Source organism: Chelonia mydas, chromosome 5, assembly GCF_015237465.2.
Source record: "Chelonia mydas isolate rCheMyd1 chromosome 5, rCheMyd1.pri.v2, whole genome shotgun sequence".
NCBI classification, from domain to species: Eukaryota; Metazoa; Chordata; order Testudines; family Cheloniidae; genus Chelonia; species Chelonia mydas.
The window spans coordinates 88,749,245-88,769,210 of NC_051245.2; positions in this window are offsets into that span (position 1 = coordinate 88,749,245).

Below are 19,966 nucleotides of genomic sequence, written 5' to 3' on the forward strand. Positions count from 1 at the left end.
AGCCGGGTGGCACGACTGCATGTCCTGGTGCTCTGGGTGGCGTGGCTGTAGTGCCACCAGCCACCGGTGCTCCAGGAAGCACGGTAAGGGGGCAGGGAGCAGAGAGGTTGGATAGAGGACAAGGGAGTTAGGGGTGGTGGTGGTCAGGGGGTGGGGGTGGGGGGGCAGAGAGGGGGTGGTTGGATGGGGCAGGAATCCCAGGGAGCAGTCAGGAATGAGAGGAGGGGTTGGATGGGGCAGTGGAGGGCAGTCGGGGGCAGTCAGGGGACAGGGAGAGGGGGTGGTGGATGGGGCAGGAGTCCCGAGGGGGCTGTCAGATAGGAGGTGGGGGCCCTGCCACTCCTGGCTGTTTGGGGAGAGACAGCCTCCCCTAACCGGCCCTCCATACAATTTTGGAAACCCGATGTGGCCCTCAGTCCAAAAAGTTTGCCCGCCCCTGCTATAGGCAGTCAGGAATTTTTCATCAGAATAATTTTCTCATAGCAAATGCTATTTTTACAAAATCTCAGAAATGTTTCCATTTTCTATTGGGAAAAATGAAATGAAGTAGTTTTGTTTCTGGGGCATTTGACCCAAATTCAATGGAATATTTTGGTTTATTAAACTGACCCAAAATGCATTTCAATATTGTGGTAAATTGCCTCATGGGAGTTGTGGTTTGGTCCCCCCATTTTCTTCCATCATCTGGGAGTTCTGACTGGACTACATCTCTCATGATGCAAAGCACTCTTCCCATGAGTCTGCAGTGTGCTGCATCATTGGAGTCACATTACTGCAAGTGCTTGGTGGAGATGTAGTCCAGCCAGGGAGCCAGGACGATAGGGTAGAATGGGGCCTTTAGGCAACCCAAACTACAACTTCCATGAACAGCTGTGCCCCACAAAGGAAAATACTGTAAGTGTTGTCTGTTTCAGGTCAGTTCAACAAACAACCCCCGCAATAAACAAATTCAGTTCTTGAAACTGAAGAATACTAACATATTTTGTTTTGATGGAATACACCAAAATGAATTGCTTAGGCATTTCCAAACAGAAATACTTCTGAACTTTGTGTTCCATGAAAATTTTCAGAATTCAGGACTGAAATACCAATTTTGCTCCTCTCTAGTTAGCATTTCTTAACTGACAAATGGAGAAAGATAGTAGCCGAACGTACTGTAGGTTTCCCATATGATAAAATAGTTATTAAGACTGGGTCAATAGTTGCCGAACATTTTTCCTGAAAAATGGGTCTAAATCCTTCACTACTGAGTAAACTATTCCACAAATGTCTTGCACCCCTGTATTGTTTCTGTTACTGGGGCATTCTTGAAAATTGGTCATTTTCAGTAGCAAAACCTTGCTTTTACACATGCAAGAAGAGTGGAAGGAAATATTTGTATCTATTGATTTGTATTTGCTTTACCTTCCCAAATTGTTTGGACATATTGCAGCGTGTCAACCACAAATCCAGACTCCACTCCTGTAATCTCAATTTGAGGCACATGTATACAATGTTACTGTGTGGGTGGTTACGTTTGCAAGTGTGGGCAGGATCAGAACCTTATTTCTAATGAACCTTATTATTAGAAGTTCTTCTGTGAGACCTATGTCACTATTAGTGGATTTCCCTATATTTACAGTAATGTATAAACCTAATAATAAATTTGTAGAATTAAAGTACATGGTGGAAACAGTGGGGATTATTTTAGGCAATAACTATAAAATACTGCTGGTACTGAGCATGCAATTATAATACTTAATTGCTGAGATTAATCCCGTGTTTCTTTAAGAAATGTAGAGAATAAGTTGCTGAAGATAAGGAAATCTAAGCTTGCTTTCTTCTACAGTTATCTGTGAGGTCAGATTTAGCCTGGCTCATCTGTCCACCAGTGGTCAGTTGTTGTGCTGTTCAGTTGAGTTGGAGAAATACAGCAGCACCAGGTTTTCTTACTGGGCTGGCTGCATTATCAACATTGTATATTTGATCAATCAAATATGACAGTTTTCGAGTTTGCAAAAACAAATAGGAAGCAACTCCAGGAGGCTCCCTCTACAGTAACACAAATAATGCAGAGAAATGGAGATTTATGCTATGCACAGATTACTGACTGCATCTGGCTGTCACTTTTGCAGTGGGTTTCAGAAGAGGAGAGGTGGAAGGTTCCTGTGGGTTTGCAGTGACCATTAGCATGCAAGAATGGCATCCTTTTTCTGTTGCCATTGCCACTTTTGTATTTAAGATGGGGTGGAGTGCTGCACATCTGTGAAAGCCTAGCAAAGGGGAGGGTGGACCTGTTTAAATATTCAGTAAATATCAAAAAAGTCCATTATATTTTTCCTATTTAGGGATTAATCCTGCCCTCTGAAGCACAGGTAGGCAAGGGGTGGGGGCAGGGCCTTCAGGGAGACACTACTTGTTGCAGAAGAAGCAGAGACCTATCCCTCCATAGCATGCAAGAGAAGAGGTAGAAAGATGGCTGGTTAGCTTGCTGGCCAGGCTGGGGAGTCAGAAAGAGACAGTGTCAGCCTCCTCACCAAGCCACTTAGCAGTAAGCAGCAAGGCTAGTTGATGGTGGAATTTACTCTTGCTCAGAGCAGCAACAAAATGCTGGGCATTCCCTGGCCGACACTGAGCAACTCTCCCTTTGTTGGCATGATTTGCACAGGAGATGGTACACTGGAAAGTAGCATCTACTCATCAATTTGTGTTGGTCATAGTTGGATTTGGCCTATGATCCCAAATCCCGTCTGCAGCATAACCCACTTGTGAATGTGTGTTGCAAATTCTCCTCTGTGCCCGAGCCACAGAGGATATGAGTCTGTTACAGACCCAATTACAGAGGCATGGCTGTTAAGCTCAAGATATAGCTTTTTATGCTTTGGAGGGCCCTGCTTCAGTCTCTGGTGATGTAGCCAAGATAGAGTCAATTACATAAGATACCATGGACTTCCAGATCTGAAAGCATGAACTCCCTCAGCATCAGCTAAATCTCTCTCTCTCTCACTTTCTCTCTCTCTCTCTCACACACACATTTGTAGGTAGATAATGAATATAATGGGTGACATCAACTGGCATATAGGAATATGTCACATTGTGTATAAGTTATTATGCACTGCAAATGTTTCCTGATTCCAGCTCTTTAACAGTAGAGTGCTTTGAAAAATATAATAGAGGGTCCTAAATTCTCATAGCTGCACAGAGTTTAGCCACAGAGTCACACTGGTTAAAGTCTGTGGGGGATTGTGTAGCCAAATTCCATTATCACTTGAAAATGTAGAAGAGAGAGTCAACCCAATTTGCTATTCAGCAATAAGGGACTTAAAGAGTGTTTTCATAGGACCTCTCGCACTGACTTGCTCTGCCCAGGTCTCTGCAAATTTTAGATGTCCTGTTCATATTATCTAATACCACCTACCAAATCCACCACCTTCTGGCTCACCATAACTTTTTCTTATCAATTGTTCCCATCACCTTTCTTTCAACACTATGCTCCCTTGTGCCTAATAGGATTGGCTGAATAAAGGAAACATGTATTTACAGGTACTTCATCAATGGAAAAACTTGCCAAAAATCATCAACAAATTATGCCTCAGATGCAGCACCTGTTTGAAACAACTCACTGACTTTAGAAATGAATTGCCATCAATTCACTCGCACCAAGTACTCATGTCACTTTACCCTGCAGTTACACATGAAGGTCAGGTTACCATCCACCACCGGAGAAGTTAAAGTCTAAACATTTGGGAGTCATTCCAATAGAGCCATGTAGCTGGTAGCTATATGTCTAGTAAGCCATGGAAAAGCTAAAAGAGTGGTCTTTCTGATCAAAAAGAGCATTGCTGTACCTTCTGTTACCAGGTGTCAAATGGTAAATGCTGTGAAGCTAAAACTATACTGAAAATTACAGGAAATACTCTAAGATCATTAAAAACAAACTCATTGGAATATTTCTCCATTGTGTGCTTATCGCACTTCACTCAGCTTGGATGATGAAACTAGATGGATCACGTCTAGCCCTCCCCCCGGCCCCATTACTGAGGGTTCAATAGATCATTATTCCATTTTGGAATTTTTTATTCCAAGGAAATATTTGTGCCCCATAATTGAATACCATCAAATTCTGAAACCAGTCCCCACCCCTCACCATCATTTCCATAGCCAAGGGTTCCCTGATCATCTGTGTAACCTTCTGGGGGAAGAAGACCAGGTGGCCTTCTACTTTGTCCTTTAACTCTGTTCCCCTCTCATTTCCTCAAAAGTGTCTGGCTGGCCTGCGTAGCTCCCCCTCCCCCCAATATCTTTCAAGAGTAGCCAGATGGCACAGTCCCTGTAGTTCTAGGCCTCCTCCCTGTGTAAATTCAGGGTTCAGGTAACTTTTGGGCCAAATAGTATATGCTATGACCCTTTTCCATCCCACACCTGCAGCAATGGCTCCAGAAATGCCGCCTGCCTTTAAGTACACTCTTGGGCTCAGGCAGCTCAGAGTCCACTGGGCTAAAGAATAAGTGTTGCATTATAAACTTCTGAATTGCAAAAATACCTTGTTTGTTTATACGGAAGGCATTTCTCTAGCACTCTTCACCACAGTGTATGAGATCCATGTCCCATGGCAATCACATACACTAGCTATCATGGACCAACAGAGCTTATATTTACATATAGCCATCAAGTATTGGTATGGATGCAAAGATCTAATGCAGTATAAATATTTGCAATAAGAAGTATTGTTACAATCCTCATTAATTTTATAACAATATCAATGGCATCCAGGCTTATGGCCTCAGCAGAAAATATAAGATAACAGGTGTAGCATCATTTCTTGTCATTCTACAGTGTATAACCAACAAAGCTTCTTCATTTTTACCTTCACATTTCATTTCTGAATTCAGATCAGATGGCAGGGTCCTTTATGCTTCTGTAGTTTCAAACTGCTGTATTTTTGTTCAGAGCCTCTAAAGCACTTTTAACATAAATTGCTATTATGACTAATTCTTCAGGTGGATACCAGAGTTGTGTAGTTTTAGTGTGGCTGCCCTCTTTCTTTCCAACATTTATTATAGGACTGTAGAGAGAGAGGTTTTTTTCCCTTAAAAAGCTGCTAGTCTGTTTTAAAAATACACTGTATTCTTTGTGAACATTACTGACCTCATGCTTCTGATATGGGAGGTAATGAGTTAAAGGAAGCAGCCTGAAGTCTGAAACAGTCAATCAAAAATCTGTGAGCTCAATCAGAAAAACATTCACAGAGAGAAGGGGTTTATTTCCAGTCTGAAGTGACGTTCACACCTTGTTTGCTTGGAAACATCTTGCTCTTTCAATGGCACACTTCAGTTGGTAAACAACTATTAAAATTCGGAGCAGATCTGCAAAGCTTGCAGGAAAACCTCAGAACAGCTGCAGTCTCCTTTCAGCAGATGGTAGTTAATAATAGTCTTTGTTCTGCAGGTTCTTCCATTTGCAACCACAAAATACAATAAACCCCACTTTTACCAGATCTTTCAGGCATAGGAAAAGGTGCAGATCTGACCCATGGGGAGCAAGTTGCATGGTAACAAAAAGCTATTTTTTTAAAAAGGCCATATAGTGAAATTTCCTTCCTAACCCATCTTCTTATTAACCATGTATGTGTTTTTTCAGTAGTCTGAGATAATTTTGCTGCCTAAACATAAATCCTGTATAATTACAGATGGATTAACTGTGGTATATTACCTTTGTATAGTTTGTTCATCATGCCAGCATTTTCAGTGTGCAGAGTTGTGCTACAAATCCTGTTGATGTCAGAAAAGGATATCATAGGCAATGCATCTGGGATTTCTGATTGAAAGAACAGTTCTATGTATGGCTCAATCCACTGACTGTGGGAAAGCTTTAAGGTCAGTGAGTTTATGTGAACACTGGTGCACACTAAAATGCTGACAATATCCCATAGCACACATATTGCATATCCCCCACACAGGCAAAAAAGCTGCTTTTGACATTGTCTGGCAGTCACTGAATGTGAGGAATTAAGTGGCTCTCCTTTCTGCTGAGCACCAGTGAATATGCTGTCCTGAAGAGCTGACAATCTAAACAGACAAGACAGACACGGGTGCGGGAAAGGGTAGAACTCACAAGCAGAGTGAGCAATGTGATAGCAGCAAATGGCATGTTACTGCCCCAATTTTTTTGTTTGGAGGGCTTGGTCAAAAGGCGATTAACTAAATGGGACGAAAAGGGAAGGGAGAGGGCACATTGAAGGGAAGAGGGATAATAGGCGGCGGGAACAGGGCAAGGCAAAGGGAGGAAGGGTATGTCTATGTTTCAGCCACGGGGTGTGAATGGGACGCTCGCGTAGGCATACCTGCACTGGCTATAGTCTTGCTACATACAAGCAATTATGTAGCCAGGAGTTTCAGGTGGGTTTGTACAGCCAGAGCTGAAAACAGCAGCACAGCACCCTTGCTTCTATTTTTAGCAGTCTAGCTAGAGAACAGCTAGGACAGGTATGTCTACATGAGCTACCATCCTCACCCTCTCTGCTAACAGGGCCAGATATGGAGTGAAGCTAAGGTGAAGAGACTGAGGGGGAGGTTTGGAGCAAACAGCCAATCAGTGCAGGGCAGAGAAAGTCCAGTCAAAACTGTAGAACGTTCTCAATGTCCAAAGGTCCCAGCTTTGGTTGATTCTGTTCCTACTGGCTTGAGTCTTTGGCTGGCTCCTCTCTGCAGGTTTTTCTCTAGGGGTGTGTATCTGGGGGGCCACTACCTGTGTCCTAGAGCCCCCCGAGTGTGTGTGTGTGTGTGTGGGGTCTCCCCTACACAATTCTGGGCCGGTGATATTGTGGGGAAGGGTGGCCCATTTTGCTCTGTCCCCCACACTGCTGCTGCCCTTGCTTTGGCTGCTTCTGTAGTTGGTACTACAAGCTTCAATCTGTAGCAGGTTCTGCCCAGCAAGTAGCCATCTCCACACTGCCCTCTGGTGTTTTCTGATGGAAGGCCAGGGAAATTCACCAGCAAAGGCTATTGTTTTCAAAGTTTGCTGTTGACTGGCCCTTGATGCTTCCAGCACACTATTCTCATTGCATTCCTCAGCAGGTTGAGCCACTCAGAGCGTCTCATGTCTGTGCTCCACACTCTCTGAATGCCAATTCTAGGCCCTGATCTTGATCTTCAAAGCCAGCAGTAGATCAGGATGCATTTACATCAGAAACTGCCTGACCCATCCAGGACGCTCAAGATAGCTGCACTCCTCTGGGACGATGCAGCTGAAAAGAAAACAAGAGGGAAGCCTATGAGAGTCGGAAACAAAATGTTCTTGGCTGAAGAGGCTGGTTTGTGGATTGAGTTACTAGAAAAGATTAGATTGAGCCAAAGTCTCACAGAGGTTAGAACGCCCTGCAAGATCTCCCTGTTTTAGTAAAGCTTTCCCACCGTAACTAAATGGTCAGATGAATAAATATGGCCTAATAGAGAAGGGCAGAGAATAGAGTCCTCAATGGAGCCTATTTTGGACACTGGTGTGCAGATCCAATTTGCCTAATTGCTGCTTAGATAGCACGGTGGTTGGGTAGGAATACCAAAGAGAGATTTTGTATCTACTTGTATTACTGCTGATGTGTTGTTTAAAGAGCATTTTAATTAAAATCTGCAGCGCAAAAAATAATGTAGGATTACATTTTTTTTGTTCTCCATTAGAGGGTGCTGCTGTGCAATTATTCCCTGGTGCAGACGGCTACCTTTAAGCATAAGTATCCAAGGTGTAGCACTATTCTTCCAATTGATCTCTCCACGAGTTGTAAATTCTAAACCCTATAATTCTGTATATTAATTGCCTCTGTCTCTCTTTTGTTTATCATCAGGATAAATAAAGTCCCTTTTAATGAGTTTTCATGTGCACCAAATATTGTCTATTTACATTACAGTATATTTAATATGTATTTTGGAGCATAAGAGTAGTGTTTATATGTTTTGTCTCTGGCAATCTTGTCCTTAAAAATGTTATTACGCAATAAAACAAAATACCAAATACATTAGTGAGCAATAATTTATCCCTTGTGTGGACTGTTAAGGTATGTTGGTTTTCTTTCATGTTGCTGTTTGACATTTCCCAGTCCTTTTTAAATTTCAGTAAACTTGCTTTGCATTGTGCTGTATTACTAGGGTTTTATTATTTGTTATGTATCTCTACATCAGCTGTGTTTTGAAATCCTCTCAGACCAACATTACCAGATGCATGGTTATACCAAAATAGGAGCTTTCAACTTGGCACCATATGCATTTGTACTAGAGAAGCATTTTTAAATAGTGCTGTCTCACTGAATTTGATTTTTCTGCTTTATGTACCACCTCTATACTGGTCTATATATCTATAATGTTGTATTTCTTCCCATGATAAACAAGCTAATATAAAATACCGTGGAACATAGGAAGTCAGTGCTTTCTTGTAATACAGACCGATGTCTATATCCCACCCCCACAGGTGCACGCACTGAAAGTTATTAAATAAGAACATGTGAGATGGGCAGGGTGCTTTCCACCCCAAGTGCCAGATGTTGTTCTCAAGATGTAAAGTTGTGAAGAATCCGCAAGTGCATACTTTTTCACACCCCTGTGCAACATAAATTGCATCAATTTAAAGCAATGTCCACATTGCGCTATACGTCAACTTAAATGAAAACAGCAAACAACTGCACACCTCTGTTGTTCGTTTCTGATGACTCACATTCTGTATTCTTGATGGACTCTAGATTGCAGAGGGTACAGACAATACATCAGAGAAAAAGAGAGTAGAAGTAATTTATAATTTCTTCCATTTTTCAAAAATAATCTCTGCAGGAGGAGGTGCAAACTTCAAGCAGGTTACCATTGGATCCAGTAAGGTGCATCATCTTCCCATTAAACTGAAGATGAGCCCAACATGTAAAGGTCAGATCTGGATCCCAACTTTTTGGCAGTGTTTGGATCCAAGGTTGTAGTCTGGACACATCTCTTCATTAAACATGCTGTAAACTGAGAGTTAGAAATCATAGAAACCTACTATAACTGTTAGAGCTCTGAGTCACACTGTGAATAGGAAAAAGGGTTCATCTGAGTTTTTCATCAGTTTTGTGGAAGAAAAAAATACATGCCTTTTCTGCAAACATACAGTACCTATCCTGCCAAGCACAGAGAAGGGGAACTTTACTCTGTGGGACTAATTGTGAGTAACATTATTCATGTGCATAAGTATTTCCAGTATAGGTCCCCTATAATTTATCTCAGAAAAACCCATCACAAGTTATTGCAAAAATCTATGCAAACTGTAGGAAAAATTTTGAGAGAAATGAGACATTATCACAAATGTTGGTGAAATTAGGTAAAAAACACCAAAAAAACCCCAAAAAACCAACAACCCAAAACCCCACCCCAAACAAACCCCCAAATGCAGCAAAATTGTATTTTCTGTTCTATCATGAGAATAAAGCAAATTATGAAAATTTCCATGGAGGGTTGCTAACAATAATTTTGGATTTCATAAGGTCTCAAGAGTCAAGATTTAAAATATAAAAAACACACAATCAGACCCCCCGGACCTGGAAATGAAGAGGAAGGCAATCAATTAAAAATGCTTGAGTAGTCCAGGCTTTCAGAGACAGGAGAAGGGCAGCTAAAAAGCAAAATGAGTTATTGCTATTGCCAAAACAGTTGAGTGGAATAAGTAGGGCTTTTATAACTATACTGGGAAAATCGCAATACTAGTGAGAAAGTCAGTCCATTAGAAAAAAAAAGATGGGGGATGACATTAACGTTGACTCAAATGACTGAGGCACTAAACTTGCTTCTGAATCTGTCTTCAACAAGGAAAATATAGAAAAGCCAATGGAACAAATAGTAAGCACAGACAAGACCCTGCAAGGATAAGTATTGATTTTAAAAAAGACAAAATAATATCTGGAAAAGCTGAACATATACAGGTCAGTTAATCAGGATGATGTGCATCCCTGGGTATAAAGGGAATTATTTCATGAATTTACTGATAACAGGTTTGTTTCTCTGAAAAATCATGCACAACGAGGAAGGTGCTGACAGACAGAAGAAAAGGAAACGTAGTGCCAGTTTTCCAAAAAGGAAAACATCCTGATCGTAGCAGTGGCCACCCCATAAATCTATCTTCTCTCTTTTGTAAAAGCATAGAATAGATTCTGCCCCCATTCAAGGAAAGCATCCATATTTAGGAAAGTACTTAAGCATGAGCTTAAGTCCCATAAAAATCAAGCATGGACATAAGTGCTTTCCCAGATCTGAGCCAGAGAGAGGAAAATAATATCTAGACCCAAGTCCTTGGCAATGGCTGAGGAACACACAGAAGCTCAGGAGGTGTCAGAGACCAAGATGACCATGATGTCAATGCCATAAATGGACAGACAGAATCAAATTCGTGATCTTAATAATCATGGATTAATATTTCAAAGCGCAGGTGATTAGAAAACCCTTACAGTGACACCAGGATAGATAAAAAATGCTAATTATTCCTTTGTTTAACAAATCAGTTCATTTTAAGTGCAAAACATGTTTTGATAAACTCTTTACACTTATTTTCTTGTGTAGCTACAACATTTAAGGTAGTTTTATTTAATAAAAAATATAATAAAATGCTGTTTTGGGCACGTTTAATTGAATTTGAATTTGAATTTCCATCCAACCAGAGTTTGACGCACACTGCATCTAAAAAATTAATCTTCATCAGCTAACAAATAAGAATTGAATCGTTCACCATTTTATAACATAACCAAACGTAAAAATTGAGCCGGAATAAATGTATATTAAGCTATACATTTGCTTAAATAAATGAGTATACACTATATCTTCCAAGTTAGCAAAAAAAAAAATCATATTTAGTGTATATGTAGTTGCAAATCAATGTTTTAATGGTTACCAACCAATGAGAATCAACCTTTCTTTAGGAAAATAACTAAAAAGTACAAATGCAAAAGAAGATTAATATTGAGGATTTCAATCAAGGTTTCCTGCTTGCTTATGAAATTATGATTAAAATCAGTGATTTGAATCAATTTACCCTGAGTGAAACTTTATGGTGAAGTGCACAGTAATTCTAACAGGGAAGCCAAAAATATAGGCAAGCATAAAAAATAAAAATAACCTTCCCTTATTTCTCAGGCCAGTTTCCATATATTTAAACTTTTATATCCTGAAGAAACTGGGGAGACGGGAAGGAAGCCATGACATACATTTCTGTATATTAAAAATAAGAAATGAATTTTACTCCTTAAAGTGCCCCAGTGGGTGTAGCTATGGAACTGAAAAAAAAAAAGAGAGAGGTACAGAAATTCAGAATGATGAACAGCTCAACTGAAGCGTGCAATCTATTGGCATCATGAAGAATATCAGGGTATTATTAATTGTGGCAATTTTGCCTGTTTAAAGAGAGAGCTCATATCTGGTGGGAATGTATATATACTCTCTGCACCTTTATTAAAGGGTTTCATAAACAAAGCCTCATTAAAGGGAAGCTCTTCTGCATTCCATCATGCCCCTATCATCCAGTCCTTGGCCTTAAGCTTCTGATACTTAGGCCTTGTCTGCACTACAGAATTAAGTCAACTTAAGTTAGTCAACATACAGCCGCTACAGTAATTACTATGGTTGTGCATGTGCACACTATGCCCCCCTCTCAGTGGTGCACGTCCTCCACAGGAGCTTCTCTATTGACTTAACTGTGCGGAGTATTGTGGGGCATTTAGAGCTGCCCTCAGCCCTGGGGCTAACAGCTTGGGCTGTGAGCGCCGTGCTGGGCTGACCACATGGGCTATGGGCCCCGGGGTGGGGCACGAGGAAGGGCCTCCAGCTGTCAGCCTCGCACCAGGCTGACAGCCAACAGCCAATGTAAGTAATGCAGTGTCTGCACAGACACTGCGTCACCCTAACTACATCGACATAAGCACTACACCACTCGCAGAGGTTGTGTTATTAGGTAGGTGGGGTGGGTGACACATCGGTGGGAGCAACACAGTAGTGTAGACACTTACGTCGACCTAACTCTGTGGTGTAGACCAGGCCTCAGTATGGTCCTGATTCAAGAAAGCCCGTATAGTTAGGAAGGGCACTTAGGCCTTGTCTACACTACGAAATTAGGTCGAATTTATAGAAGTCGGTTTTGTAGAAAGCGTTTTTATACAGTCGATTGTGTAAAAAGGAAAGGAGTACTTGTGGCACCTTAGAGACTAACCAATTTATTTGAGCATAAGCTTTCGTGAGCTACAGCTCACTTCATCGGATGCATACTGTGGAAAGTATAGAAGATCTTTTTATACACACAAAGCATGAAAAAATGGGTGTTTACCACTACAAAAGGTTTTCTCTCCCCCACCCCACTCTCCTGCTTATCTAAAGTGATCACTTTCCTTACAATGTGTATGATAATCAAGGTGGGCCATTTCCAGCACAAATCCAGGGTTTAACCAGAACGTCTGAGGATGGGGGGGGGGGGGGGGGGTAGGAAAAAACAAGGGGAAATAGGTTACCTTGCATAATGACTTAGCCACTCCCAGTCTCTATTCAACCTAAGTTAATTGTATCCAATTTGCAAATGAATTCCAATTCAACAGTCTCTCGCTGGAGTCTGGTTTTGAAGTTTTTTTGTTGTAATATCGCAACTTTCATGTCTGTAATTGCGTGACCAGAGAGTTTGAAGTGTTCTCTGACTGGTTTATGAATGTTATAATTCTTGACATCTGATTTGTGTCCATTTATTCTTTTACATAGAGACTGTCCAGTTTGACCAATGTACATGGCAGAGGGGCATTGCTGGCACATGATGGCATATATCACATTGGTGGATGTGCAGGTGAACGAGCCTCTGATAGTGTGGCTGATGTTATTAGGCCCTGTGATGGTGTCCCCTGAATAGATATGTGGGCACAGTTGGCAACGGGCTTTGTTGCAAGGATAGGTTCCTGGGTTAGTGGTTCTGTTGTGTGGTATGTGGTTGCTGGTGAGTATTTGCTTCAGGTTGGGGGGCTGTCTGTAGGCAAGGACTGGCCTGTCTCCCAAGATTTGTGAGAGTGTTGGGTCATCCTTCAGGATAGGTTGTAGGTCCTTAATAATGCGTTGGAGGGGTTTTAGTTGGGGGCTGAAGGTGACGGCTAGTGGCGTTCTGTTATTTTCTTTGTTAGGCCTGTCCTGTAGTAGGTCCCCACACAAATACTCTAAGTCCATGTAGTCGGTGGAGTGTGTCCACAGTACCGAGGCAACCGTCGACTTCTGGAGCATTGCACTGTGGGTAGCTATCCCACATTTCCTGCAGTCTCTGCTGCCCATTTGAATTCTGGGTAGAAATCCCAGTGCCTGATGAGGCTAAAACATTGTCGCGGGTGGTTCTGGGTACATATCGTCAGGCCCCCCCTTCCCTCTCTCCCTCCATGAAAGCAAGGGCAGACAATTGTTTTGCACCTTTTTTCTTGAGTTACCTGTGTGGTCGCCGTACCACAGCAACCATGGAGCCCGCTTAGCTCACTGTTACTGTATGTCTCCTGGGTTCTGGCAGACACAGTACTGCATTGCTACACAGCAACAGTTTATTGCCTTTTGGCAGCAGACAGTGCAGTATGACTTGTAGCCATCATCGACATAGTCCACGGTGCTCTTTTAACCAACCTTGATGAGGTCAGGAGCGCCTGGGCAAACATGGGAGTGACTCAGCCAGGTCATTTCCCTTTTAAGTTTCGTTTCATGGTGATTCAGTCCTACCGGACTTTTAATTCACAGCCAGCAGAAAACAACGGCCAGCAGTCATACTGCACCGTCTTCTGCCGAGCACTCAGGTGATGACGATGGCTAGCGGTCGTACTGCACAGTCTACTGCCAGCAAGATGTATAAAGATAGATGAAGTGGATCAAAACAAGAAATAGACCAGATTTGTTTTGTATTCATTTTCTCCTCCCTCCCTCCGTGAAATAAACGGCCTGCTAAACCCAGTTTTGATTTCTATCATTGAGGGGGCCATTCTGTTTCTCACAAAGTCACCCCCTTTGTTGATTTTAATTCCCTGTAAGCCAACCCTGTAAGCCATGTTGTCAGTTGCCCCTCCCTCCGCCAGAGCAACGCTAGAAACAATCGTTTCGTGCCCTTTTCCCTGGATTGCCTGAGCAGGAGCAGACGCCATAGCACAGCAAGCATGGAGCCCGTTCAGCTCACCCCAGCAGTTATGACCATTGTAAACACCTCGCGCATTATCGTGCAGTGTATGCAGAACCAGCACCTGAAAAACCAGGCGAGGAGGTGACGGCAGCGCGGTGATGAGGCCCTGAACACACTTTTCTCTAAAACCGCGTTCCCCTGCAATTTGGAGATCATGGTGTTAATGGGGCAGGCTCATGCCATGGAACGCCAATTCTGGGCTCGGGAAACAAGCACAGAGTGGTGGGACCACATAGTGCTGCAGGTCTGGGATGTTTCCCAGTGGCTCCGAAACTTTCTCATGTGTAAGGGCACTTTCATGGAACTTTGTGACTTGCTTTCCTCTGCCCTGAAGCACAAGAATACCAAGATGAGAGCAGCCCTCACAGTTCACAAACGAGTGGCAATAGCCCTGTGGAAGCTTGCAATGCCAGACAGCTACCGGTCAGCCGGGAATCAATTTGGAGTGGGCAAATCTACTGTGGGGGTTGCTGTGATCCAAGTAGCAAACGCAATCACTGAGCTGCTGCTATCAAAGGTAGTGACTCTGGGAAATGTGCAGGTCATATTAGATGGCTTTGCTGCAATGGGATTCCCTAACTGTGATGGGGCTATAGACGGAACGCATATCCCTATCTTGGGACCGGACTACCAGGGCAGCCAGTACATAAACCGCAAGGGGTACTTTTCAATGGCGCTGCAAGCACTGGTGGATCACAAGGGACGTTTCAGCAACATCAACGTGGGATGGCCAGGAAAGGTTCATGACGCTCGCGTCTTCAGGAACTCTGGTCTGTTTAAATGGCTGCAGGAAGGGATTTACTTCCCAGAGCAGAAAATAACTGTTGGGGATGTTGAAATGCCAATAGTTATCCTTGGGGACCCAGCCTACCCCTTAATGTCCTGGCTCATGAAGCCGTACACAGGCACCCTGGACAGTAGTCAGGAGCTTTCAACTATAGGCTGAGCAAGTGCAGAATGGTGGTAGAGTGTGCATTTGGACTTTTAAAGGGTCGCTGGCGCAGTTTACTGACTCGCTCAGACCTCAGCGAAACCAATATTCCCATTGTTATTGATGCTTGTTGTGTAATCCACAATCTTTGTGAGAGTAAGGGGGAGACGTTTATGGCAGAGTGGGAGGTTGATGGAAATTGCCTGGCCGCTGAATACGCACAGCCAGACACCAGGGTGGTTAGAAGAGCACAGCAGGAAGCGGTGCGCATCAGAGAAGCTTTGAAAATCGGTTTCATGACTGGCCAGGGTACTGTGTGACACTTCTGTTTGTTTCTCCTTGATGAAAACCCACCCCCATGGTTGACTCTATTCCCTGTAAGCCACCCGCCCTCCCGCCTTCGATCACAGGTTGCTTGCAAAGGAAATAAAGTCACTATCATTTAAAAAACATGTATTCTTTATTAATTGATTATAAAATTAGGGAGATAACTCACAAGGTAGCCTGGGTGAAGTGTGGGAAGAGGGGGCGGAGGGAAGGAAAAGGCCACTTTAAAACTTGTTGAATGCTAGCCTTCTGTTGCTTGGGCTGTCCACTAGGGTGAAGTGGTTGGGTGCCTGGAGCCTCCCACCCCGTGTTCTTGGGCGTCTGGGTGGGGAGGCTATGGAACTTGGGGAGGAGGGAGGGCGGTTAAGCAGGGGCTGCAGTGGCAGTCTGTGATCCTGCTGCCGTTCATGAACCTCCACCAGACGTCGGAGCATGTCCGTTTGATCCCGCAGTATCCCCAGCGTTTCCTCATGCCTTCTCTGATCTTCCTGCCGCCACCTCTCCTCACATTCATCGGCCACCATCCTGTACTCTGCTATTGTGTCCCTCCACACAGCTCTGTCAGTGCCGGATGACTGCATGAGCTCAGAGAACATGTCATCGCGCGTGCGTTTTTGTCACCCCCTTATCTGAGATAGCCTCAGGGATGGAGGAGGGAGGCTTGAAACATTTGCAGCTGCTGGAGGAAAAAAAGGGAGTGAAGTGTTTAAAAAGATACATTTTACAGAACAATGACTATACTCTTTCACGGTGAACAACGCTATTCACATTACATAGCACATGAGATTTTGGTACAAGGTCGCATTTTGCATCTTAAATTGAGTGCCTACGGCTTTGGTGTTAGAGATCACACACGCAGGGCCAGGCAACAGAATTCAGCTTGCAGGTGGCCATGGTAAGCCGTAGTCTTTCGGCTTCTGCAACCTTCATAATAGCAGCCCCCTCCTTTCCCATACCAAGCAAAGCCCGTTGAGCTGGCCATTTACTGCTGCAGTTTTCCTGTTAACGTGTAGCAGCAGAAACCAAACTAACCCCCTCCCCCCATCCAATTCTCTGGGATGATTGCTTTTCCCCTCCCCCCACCGCGTGGCTGGTATCAGGGAAGATCCCTGCTAGCCAAATGCGAACAGCTCAGCACCAATGGCCCCCTCCCACCGCGTGGCTAACTGCGGGGAGGATTTCTTTTCAGCCACAGGCAAACAGCCCAGTAGGAACGGCCACTTCTGAATGTCCCCTTAATCAAATTCCCCTATTTCAACCAGGTTACCATGAACGATATCACTCTCCTGAGGATAACACAGAGAGATAAAGAACGGATGTTGCTTGAATGCCAGCAAACACTGGGACCATACGCTGCGAGGCTTTGTCATGCAATGATACCAGATTACTTGCTACTAGCATGGCGTGGTAAAGTGTCCTACCATGGAGGACGGAATAAGGCTGCTCTCCCCAGAAACCTTCTGCAAAGGCTTTTAGAGTACCTCCAGGAGAGCTTCATGGAGATGTCCCTGGAAGATTTCCGCTCCATCCCCAGACACGTTAACAGACTTTTCCAGTAGCAGTACTGGCCGCGAATGCATCCCAAGTCCTCAGGGCTACTTAATCATTAAAAAACGCTGGCTTTTATAACATGTATTATATTTAAAAAGGTACACTCACCAGAGGTCCCTTCTCCGGCTTCATTGGGTTGGGAGGGTATTTCAGTCAGGGTGATAAAAAGACCCTAGGGAAAACAGTGTGCTGTGTGCTCTCCCCAAGCTCATCGTCCTCCTCATCTTTCCCATCTGCAAAATCCTCAGCCATGGTGGAGAGTATCCCATCCTTAGAGTCCACGGACAGGGGTGGGGTAGTGGTGGCGGCCCCCTCCCTAGAATTGCATGCAGCTCAGCGTAGAAGCGGCATGTCTGGGGCTCTGTCCTGGAGCGTCCATTTGATTCTTTGGTTTTCTGGTACGCTTGTCTGAGCTCCTTAAGTTTCACGCGGCACTGTGTTGCGTCCCTGATGTAGCGTCTGTCCCTCATGGCCTCTGCGATTTTTTGAAATGTTTCGACATTTCATCGTTTGGAACGTAGTTCTGATAGCACGGATTCCTCCCTCCATACAGCGATCAGATCCAGTACCTCCTGTTCGGTCCATGCTGGAGCTCTTTTTTGATTCTAGGACTGCATGGTCACCTGTGCTGATGAGCTCGTCTGGCCAAACAGGAAATGAGATTCAAAAGTTCCCGGGGCTTTTCCTGTACACCTGGCCAGTGCATCTGAGTTCAGAGTGCTGTCCAGAGTGGTCACAATGGTGCACTGTGGGATAGCTCCTGGAGGCTAATACCTTCGAATTGCATCCACACTAACCCTAATTTGAAACGGTGATGTCGATTTCAGCGCTAATCCCCTCGTTGGGGAGGAGTACAGAACTCGGTTTTAAGAGCCCTTTATGTCCAAAAAATGGCTTCGTTGTGTGGACGGGTGCAGGGTTAATTTGGATTTAGTGCTGCTAAATCCGACATAAACTCGTAGTGTAGACCAGGCCTTAGAGAGAACCATATGGCTTAAGTGTTTTCCAGAATGGGACCTGTCTTTGAATGCTGACCATAGTCATTTCTAGTATTACAAGGGAGAAACAGGTATGTCTATAATTGTTCAAGTCTGAACTCTGAGGGAATATTTTGCAGCATCTCTTTTAATTAGAGATGGGCAATCTTATTTTGTCTACTTCTGAACTCACTTAAGTATCATGGCTTTGCAAGTTTGGCTCAGATTCTAATGTTGTTGGGTTTGGTTTCTCCTTTGGATAGACCATAAAAACAAAGACAAATTCTCTGTCAAAGAGAACTGAATCTCTCTCTCTCTCTCTCTCTCTTAGAATAAGACTTTGATACAGTGAGTCTCCTCTCAGTTACACTGGAGTAAATCAGAAGTAACTCAGTTGAAGTCAGTGGGTCTGATCTGACGTTCAGTGAAATCAATGGCAAACTCCCATTGATTCCAATGGTCTAGGATCAGAGCCATAGGATTTATACTGCACCTTGCATTTATCATGCTGCTAAGTGAGATTTTTGTTTTTGTTTTTGCCTTGTATTGTTCTGGTTCTCAGAGTGCTATAATTGTTTGTTTCCTTTTGGTCTGTTGTATTACAACACAGTTGGTTTAGTTTCTTTGTGGTTGTTTCATTTTGCAAAAATGTACTAGGAAAGAAATTTAAAAATACCCACTTTAAAATGATTTCCAGATCAAATCCTTGCTAATTGGCCTGGGAGGAAATGAGAGTACAGTGTCTAAATGGAGTGCTTTTTCATAAATCAGCATTATGTGGGAAAGCATGTGGCAGAGGCTGCATAGTCTAATGGTTAGGGCATTGGACTGGGAGCCAGGAGAGCTGGTTCTATTCCCAGCTCTGTCTCTGGCCTGCTTTCTGACTTTGAGCAAGTTACTTTACTCCTCTGTTTCCCCTCTGATCCTTTGCCTGTCATGTCTCTTAAGATTACAGACTTTTTTGGGCAGAGACTTTTAAGCCTTGTTTACATTAGGGACATCATTCACATGTTTACCTCTCTTGCTGTTCTGTCCCAAGGCTGGGAACAATTCTAATAGCTACAGTGCTTAAAATAGTCTGAGATAGGCTTTTGAATGTTGCTGGTGTTGAGGGCAGGTTTCATCCAATGCAAATTCAATTGCCAGTTTCACCCATGCCACATAGGACAATGTCTTTGAATATTTAGCTTAACATGTTTGTTCACTTGCAAGAGAAAAATCCTCCCCTATTTCCTGTCTTATTTCTGCTTTTTCCTATCCTTTCTGATCTAAGCGCTACTTTCCCTGTGAAAATAAAGGCTTAATTTATACCCCCATGTCCTGGCCTGTATATTCCACATGTAAAATTTAGGATAACAAATGGCTCTGTAATGATAACCAGACTGTAATTCACTGAAGTAGCTCACTGATGTCATACAACCAATGCTCAGCATTTCTTGAGTGGCTGTTTATTAGAGCGACTTAGTAGCTCAAGGGAATGGTAATGGGATATGGAGTCTTTCACCTCTAGATCATTGTGTCTAACCCAGTCCAGGCTGATAGTTACTGGAAGTTGTTGTTGTCTGATTTCTGTTTGGCTGCCAGGGCGTTCTGGTCCTCAGTTCTGTTGAAGCAGCACCTCCTGTTCATGACTAACAGGAATCAGGTTAAAGGGGGTATGGTGCTGTAGAGTCCTCCAAGCTCCACAGTGTGATATTTGATGGGGACAACCCGAACTCTGAGTGGTTAAAGGCTCTGTCTCCCATTAACTATTCATTAATGTGGCCTTTAAAGGAAGTGAAGGCCATTGGAAGGGCAGCTCTGCAGGGCAATTGGTTGACTAGGGGTAGGTCTGATTCTGCGTGGTACACTGGTGTGTAAATCAGGTATAACTGCATATAATTTGCTGGATTTACACTACTGTAAAATTGGTGTAAGGAAGAGGAGAATCAATCCTATCAACTAGATTAGTGCCTGGAGGGTGAGGAGAGAGAAAGGGTAACTTCCGATTCCTGCATTTGGATTCCTCATTTTTTCCTTTCTG